This window comes from Ambystoma mexicanum, chromosome 13, assembly GCF_040938575.1.
Source record: "Ambystoma mexicanum isolate Mex_15411 chromosome 13, UKY_AmexF1_1, whole genome shotgun sequence".
NCBI lineage: Eukaryota > Metazoa > Chordata > Amphibia > Caudata > Ambystomatidae > Ambystoma > Ambystoma mexicanum.
The window spans coordinates 760,311,684-760,319,987 of NC_090938.1; the positions used below are offsets into that span (position 1 = coordinate 760,311,684).

At 44.2% G+C, this 8,304-nt stretch overlaps 1 protein-coding gene across 4 annotated transcripts in view; it reads right to left on the bottom strand.

Moving 5' to 3' along the window:
- LOC138520683 (large proline-rich protein BAG6-like) overlaps window positions 1-6,431 on the bottom strand; it is a 1,763,116-nt gene extending 1,756,685 nt beyond the window's left edge. For 2 of the 4 annotated variants that reach the window (XM_069632956.1, XM_069632955.1), the window contains exon 1: window positions 6,251-6,399. The gene's annotated coding sequence lies outside the window, so the exon portion shown is untranslated. Of the gene's footprint in view, window positions 1-6,250 lie in introns of all 4 variants that reach the window. The other 2 variants (XM_069632954.1, XM_069632957.1) reach the window with 2 other exon arrangements.
- Between the last annotated feature and the right edge of the window lie 1,873 nt (window positions 6,432-8,304).

Below are 8,304 nucleotides of genomic sequence, written 5' to 3' on the forward strand. Positions count from 1 at the left end.
AGAAAAAGGTGTGTTATAGTTTGTTTTTATAGTTATTATTTCTTCATACAGTGCACAGTTCGCTCTTTCTTTCACCTGCTGGGTCTTGTAGTTGATGCAGCAACAAATCCTCAGTCCACAGAAAAAGCGCTGGAAAAGCGTCCGCGGCAAAGCGGGACTTAACGGGGCTTTACACGGGTGCGCCTCTCTATTGTACACAGAGACCATCAGCGGCCCCTCTAGACCTATAACCGCTTTACACTGCATGTATACTTGTGCACACTTCTGATCTCTCTTGCAACCACAGCTAACATACTGTCAGCTTGTAAATGTACATATATGTAACCTTGTAAATGTTATTCTATTCATTACTGTAAATTGTATACATCGGAAATATTATTCATGTAACTATGTAAATGTACATACATGTAACCTTTGTAAATGTTATTCTATTCATTACTGTAAATTTTATACATTGGAAATACTATTCATGTAACTATGTAAGCTTCGCATATACTTTTCTGCTGCGCCCGGTAACCTCTGGGTCTGGAGCGCATTATAAGTAAATAAACAAACAAACAAGGGGTGATTTACAATTATGTGTATTCTTTGCTGAGCATGTGCATTTTTTCTAATCATTCCTGTATGTTCACTGTGTGACTCGTTTGATTCTTTCCCCTTCAGAATGACTCGATCTTCCAGTTTTTGAATCATCGAGTCTTGAAGTCCATATTTCAGATCGTCTGCCGCATTAGAGCCCAAAAATGTAATGGGTGAAAGGTTTTCAATTAATCATAACCTTTGACAGTGCTCTAGATCACCTTCCACACCACAGAGTTGTACTCTGTGCAATTGCAGTAGGGGAGCAGTCTTATGGCCATTTTTAGTTTGGGCTATTAGGTGTCGCCTGTGACACCTATAAGCCGAAACTATTGCATCGGAGTACAGATAAGGAGGAATGACATATGAGGAGGGACACATAATCTATAGGTGTTGTTTAGAGTACATATAGGGAAACATGCCACATGAGGAGGGACACAATGTGTTTAGTTGTTTATTTGCCCACCCATTGACTGGGCATGCTAATCGCTAGGGCCATTCCCACCCAGTTCCTCCTACTCCCGCTCAAAATATCCCCTTGTGGGAAGTCTGACCTTGCTTTAATCCAGCCTTACCATCAAACGTTCTGCTCGAAGTGCCTGCCGGTGTTATTTCAAAGTGGACATGTGAAAGTTAATGGCTTAATTTGGAGTTGTAAACCCGCTTTTGGTGTGATAAAACCAGGTCTGCTTCAGCCACTCAATTTATGAGCACTGCGTGTCCTTCTCTGGAGTCTTGTTACAAACATTGCCAAATGCCAATAGTTTTGGCTAATTGTTAAGACGGATTTCTGAACTCTGTCCTGGAGGGGCAGAGATTCAGAAGGCCAGCTTAGTTTCTTGGAACGGGGTAACCTCTGGACAAGCCAGACCAATCAGGGTAGCGATCGCGGCGGTCAAGACTAGGTCTCAAGAGGAGTGAGGGTGACTGAAAGCCCACAATGAGCACACAAAGCAAGGAGACTTACAAATTACTCCAAGCAGGTGTTATATTAAAAATATATACACATTTATTACAAGGCCTTTGTAACATTGACCGTAGCGAGAAATAACAATAAAACACAAGTAAACCAACACATACCAAACCAATACAATATATATACAAATACAAACGAGTCTAATGAGTTAGACGCACGAAATGTGTAGACCACCTAGATGGGGAGGGAAAACAGGCAGTGCGAATAATAATTAGACCCAGTCCGCCTTCAGAGGCACCTAACTAAAAGGAAATCCAAGACCTACGAAGAGTGGAGCCTTGTGCTCAAAAGTACCTGCACATGCTGGTGCCAACGGACAAAAAGGGGAGTCTCTTCGAGGGAATCAGGCAGTTTAGTTCAGTGAACAAATGAAGATGAACAGAGCTCTGCGACTCAAGCGCAGCCTCCACTGTGGGCAGAAGCAGAGCGCGAGTATGGAAAGGCGTGCTGCTAGACACAGCGGGGAAAAGCTATGGGCTCCTGCAGGACGGCGACCAGTTCCTAGCGATGCTACTCACCGGTCCCCGATGCAAGCAGACCCAGGCTTCTCCGCGTCAGTTTCAGTGCTGGCAGGTTCAGATACGAGCAGGGGACGTCTTGGCGTCGTGTAGATTCTGCAGCAGCAGAAGTTGAGTTGAGGATGTCCCAAACGCAGTGAACCCGCACAGTTTGTTACCACAGCAGGGCAACGGAGCGGCCGGGTGTATTTCAGCCAAATGTACACTACTCACTTCAGACCTGGGAATGCCAAGTGTACGAATCGTGTGAGAGTGACAAGGACTCGCAATACAACACAACCTGACGGCGGTTACAAAGCAAGACTGCTGGGTAGGCTGGTCAGTCTGCTGGATGGCCCAGAGACACTTCCGAAGGCTTACGTGCAGGAGATGGTGAAGATGCCGAGAATAGTTCTTCCCACTATTCCAAGGGCCGAAGTACTAGTACAGGCCTTCTTGTTCGATCCGAGGTAGAAAGGGTTTCACAAAGCGACAGCAGTGCAGAGGAGCAGTCCTTCAGCGGGTCACCAGCGATTCCTCGGTTCAGCCTTGTGGTTGCAGGATACTTGGCTCCTGTATTCCTTTGTTCGTAAGAACTCAGGAGATCGACATGGTAATGGCGTTTCCAGCCCCCTCTTATCCATGGTTCCCTTCGCGCCAAAACGGAGGGGACCCAATGGGAGATCCGCTCATAAAACACTCACACCATATGTGGACCTATCACGGACCACGGGGGTCCCAGGCATTCACACCACCCTAGACTCTCTGGCGTCCAGGATGTGTATTGGGACCAGACATCCCAGCCCCCACCCTGGAGGCACACACAAGGCCTGTAGAAGCCCGCAAAAGCATCTGTGTTTCGTGGGAAAGTACATGCCCAAATAAGGAAGGCCCCGGGTCGGCTGGATCTGGGGGAGGTGAAGGGGGCAAGACGGTCAGCGGACACGACAAAGAGCATCGTGGTCTCGCCATTTTGGAAGCCAGGCCACCATTTTGGGCTAAGCGTGAGAAACGCGCTTAAAACGCCAAAAGGAGCTCAAAAACACAAGAAACGATCGCTGCCACCAATCCCGTCCGTGATTCACTTGCACCGTTCATTTACAATCCAAAGAGAGTATCTAGGGCCTGTAGAAGACTAGAGACCCAAGAGAGCAGTAACTTAGCTTACAGTGCCCTCTTGTGCCATGTTGCGCGAAAGCTGCAACATGATAAAGAAACTACGGAAAACAACGTTTCCCGGTACTGACTGTCTTAAGGGCATGTCATTTTCCCCGTAAGAATGGAGCGAAAGCCCAGAGGAGTGCGGCAGAAGGCTGCACTTCTCTGGCAAAGTCTAGATCATGGTGAAAACAACAGCAAAAAGTTTAGGGGTTGCCACATGGAAGGAAAATTACCCAGTATTAGGACATCTTTCCTAACACTAGTGTAGAAGTAGCAAGCATTTAGCAGGTAACAAAAGCCTAAACCATTGGCATTGCCAATGCTTGTTTTGTTTAGGTGACGACATTTATGAATTAAAATATTGAATGTAAGGATTTTAAAATTTTGAGGAATAGGAATACAATTCTTTTGGCTTGAGGTGAAAGTAATGGTTTTAATGCGTGTTAGTTTGAATACATGAGGTTGACATCCACCCTGTATGCATTTGCATCAACAGAAGCCTTCAGCCAAAAGGGGGTGAGCATGGTGCACTCACTATGGGTTATTTAATCACTTTGAAGGTATTTTCAGTGTTTGTCCAACCAGGTATATAACTTTCCATTCCAAAAGGATACCATAGTGGTGAAAAGTGTTTTACAAATCATCAATAATATCACAGTCACATTTGAGCATCATATTTAGTAATTCCCAGGAATTACTTCAGCTGATCATGATCAACCAGCTGTGGGGCTTTCAAACTGCACTTTCTCAAGCTGTTGTTTTAGTTCACCCCTTCTCTCGAGTTCAAGTAGCCCTAGTAGTCGAGTTGATTCTGCAAGAAATATAATTGTCACAGACCGCACTTCTCCAGTCTGCTCAGAAATGTGTCTAATGTGGCAATGTGGTAATCTTCCTTGCACCCATACACAACAAAGTCATCCTGGAAATATTTGCCGCCGGCAATTACTTTTAGTGTACAGCTCAGCAGCCCTTGAAAGACTGATGCTGCATACCCCAGTGAGGTAATCAACGCAGTGAGATGGTTTGTACCTGCTGTGCAATTAAACCTGTTGCTATTTGCTTTGCATGTAAAATTTGAAAAAGAAGGTGGTCCACTGAAAGATAACACCTTTTAAGAAATACTGGGTGGGGGAAAGTTGTCATTGTCACAAATGCCCTCCCTAGGGACTTCCGAAGTCCACACACAATCAGAGCTTTCTTTCCTCATGACCACAATCAAGATGAGCAATTCCAAGGCCTCCACTGGTTCAATGGTGCATTATATGAGTAAACCTTGGTGCACAGCCTTGAGCTGGGACGGTGCCAGCACTGGCACTGTTCTGACAGTGTTTTACAGGGGTGGCTCTTTTTTAGGCATATTTCATGTATCTACACTTACAACATCCCAATAGCTTGGCGAAACACTGCCACATGTGTCTATATTTTGGCATGGTTTGATGAGTGTATGGTTGCAACATGTTACTGTGCAGGGATTTAATTTGATTTTCAATCATACGTGTGAGCATTTTAAAAATGGGCGGGCTTGCATGCGAGATACACTGGCATGTCACACTTTAAGTATCCTAACAATGTAATTTTGTCTTTGTCGAAGTTGATTGGGCATTAACTCGTTTTGTGCACTTTGAAGGTGTCATGTTCGCATAGCTATGCATGTCTTTCAAGATCATTGTGAATTCAGCACTAGTCTGCCTTTTTCACTTATTTTGTACATGGGTTTAGACATCCTCCGACACTCCAGTCTTCATGTAGAACGCAATGTTCCCTGGCATCCATGTCCAGAGACACAGATCTGCTGAAGAAAGAATTTCAATGCGGGCCTACTCTAATATTTAGCGATTCCTGGGAATCTGTGTCTTTTGCAAAATGATCTGTGTTACTATAATATCGTGTCCTGAACAGTGCTTTGGGTTTCATCTTGTTCCTCTTGTCATATTTTTCACTTCTGTGCGATCCATTGATGGGAGGTTGTTCTGCTTCTTGCTTGGCAGATTTCTCTGCACGAGTCAGTGTTCTCCGCACTGTTCGCATTTGCTATAGCTTCCTCAAGGGCCTTTGCTCAAGATTCTCCTGGACTTGCATATTCTTGCACTCTACCAGCATGTCTCAAAGTTTTCAGTCTATGTTTGCGGCAAAATAGCTTAAGTTATGGCTGGCTGCAGTAAATTTGTCATGTATCCGCCAAGTGTTTTATTTGTTTCCGGTCTCATGCTGTAGTACCTCAGCATGATCTTCATTTGGTTTTCCTTCCGCTCAAAGCAATTTGCTCTTTTGGGGACTTTTTCAGATCTATAGGTTATCTACGAACCATCTGCATTCACCTCAGGAGAGAGTGTGCTTAATGTACATTGGCCTTCCGTTTGTAATGCGCTATCAACCCGCCCGTGGGTCATATACACCTAAAAATATGGCAACCCAGTGTTTATTGGTACTCCCAGTATCTGCATTAATAGCGGCATGATACCATAGGCCATTATGCACATATTCTGTGCCGTCTCAAATGAGGGCTTGTTGTCCTTCGCTCAAGCTCTCAGGGCTTGAGTCATGGTTCATGAAATAGAGATCCATAAACCATGAGCATAATATTATGGGACTATGAAAGGTTTCTGTGGAATGAAATCGGTAGTTTAGAACAAAGTACATTACATTTCCCCCCCTGCCCTGAAATGGACAATTTCCTATGTCTACATGTTTCTATGATGAAATGCTGACAATAAGTTTTTGGAGTGTAATAAAAGCCCTTGGTTACCATTTTTGAAGCATTAAGTGGGACCAACCAGGGGTGTAATTTAAAGAAAAAACATGGTAAATAGTATTTGCCCATTTACTTGTGTATAACGAGGATTCATTTTGGCAGGAGGGTAAAAAAAACATTTGGCAGAAATAACAAAAAAATGCACTGCACGCCTCTGTCCCAAACAGCTCTTCCCATGTGTAAAAAGTACGCCAATTAAACAATTCTGCACATTTGTATAACATTAACGCCATTTAAAATTATTAACTTTGATATTAATTAACACGACTCAAAAACCTATGTTACCTTTTATCTCTGTTATAAAAAAAAAACAATAAAAAAATCCCGCCAGTTCCAGGATGAAAACGCAGTTGAGTTGACCGAAGCACTTCCTAATCCGTAGTAGCGTAGACAGGTACCAGACGCGAGCAAGTCTATGGCGTCTAGAAGTTTCCGAGGCCTTACCTCGCGGCGGCGCCAAACTACCAGAAGAGCAGTTGGGCGAGACCACTGCCGAATGTGGGGGGCTTCGTTCACGCTCAATGGATTTGGTGCTTACTAAAACGAAGACCATTGTATGCTCCCTGCCCAAATACATAAAACATCACCAAATAGTTCGATGTTTTCCGCTGCTTTGACTTGAAACAACCACGTGGGTGGCACGAACATGTGGATCTGCAAGGGACACCCCCGGATTCTGCAGGGTCGCTAGACTCCCGTCAGGAACAGTGTGATTTCTGACTAGTGAATAAGAAGTGTTGAGCCGACTGGTCGTCGCTTGTGAGTGAAACCTGTGTGCAAACCTATACCCTGCACCACGTTCTACAATGGTCATGATTTAACGTGAGGGTTTATTTTTTCATGAATTATTTTTTTTTAGCCAGAACTCACAAGTATCATAATATAGGTGACACACTCAACTTAGCAACCATCACTTCGCATCGTGTGAACATGTAGTTTATTTGCATAATGGGAAAAACAAAACTACAAAAGCCAGACTGCGAAGCAATATTAAAACAAGCATTGGCAATGGTGGCAACAGTAACAGTTTGGGCTTTATCGTAGGTCTGGGAAATACATTTGCCATGCACTGCCGTAGTGGTATTAAAGACCTGGTTAAGACATGTTATTACACCAGTAGCTTGTTACCGCTCCAATTAAGTTATTATCTCTCAGAAGACTGCTTTGATAAACAATGGCAGGCACTTCGAGAACAAAGTTTGGTGGCAAGGCTTGACAAAATTAGCTCAAAGATCCCCAGAAAATGTGTTTTTTGGCAGGGAGTGGCAGGATGTGGGTGGGAATGGCCATAACATGGACATGGGCAGTCAATGGGTGGGTAAATAACCAAACAAGGCCTACAAGCTTTGCACCCCTCCTCACATGCCATTTCCTCCTAGCTGTACTCTAATGCAGTAGTTACGCCTAAAACTGAAAAGGGCACATTAAAGTTTTCATACATTCCATGTGGACACTGTTTTAGGCAATGCATATCTTAGCTTCACCTATTTTCCCTCTCATGCAATCATTTTCACATTTTGGATATTTTAAACAAGCACTGACAAAGCCATTAACTTTGGCTGTTGTATGGTGAAAAACATTTATTTGAGATCATGCACACAATCACACTTAGGAAATGGCATATGTCGAGTTGAAAGTAGAGAGTATTCAGGAAGGGTGGATGAATGAATAGGAATGTGAGGATTGATGAATCAATGACAGTGAGGGTGGATGTGAGAAAGAATGATTATGTGGACAGGAATGAATGAGAAATGTTGGACATCGATAAACAAACGTTTAAGAGAGCCAGGGGAGTTGCTAGATCTGGAAAAGACCCGGGGCTACGCTGATGTCGGAACTGTCGGGACTGGGGGCTAGCTAGTCTTTTGGCTGTAGCTCCTGAGATTCTATCCGGGGCTACAACCAAAAGATCAGGGGCTATAGCCCTCTTAGCCCCCCCCTAGCAAAGCCCCTGAAGAGAGCATTTGGGTGTTGAGAGGGGAGTGGAGAAGGGTGGTGAGGGGGGTATGGGTGGGGGGAGGGGGCGAGTTTTGAGTTTGTTTCTGGAGCTGTTGTTTAAAAATGCCAATAAAGAGTGTTTAAAAAAAAGAGCATTTGGCAGTGTGAAGATATATGGACAAATACATGTATTAGTGGGATGTGGTGATTGCATTATCAGACATGCCAACATTCCAACTCACCTGGGCGGGAGATATCATCAGGGAAATCGGGAGTTGCACATTTTCCCATAGGGATGCATTGGGACTAGAAGTATTTTAGGTGGGAGAACGTGAAAAATAGCAATATTTTTTCACGAAAAGTCGGGAGTCTCCCGCCTAAATAGGGAGGGTTGGCAGGTA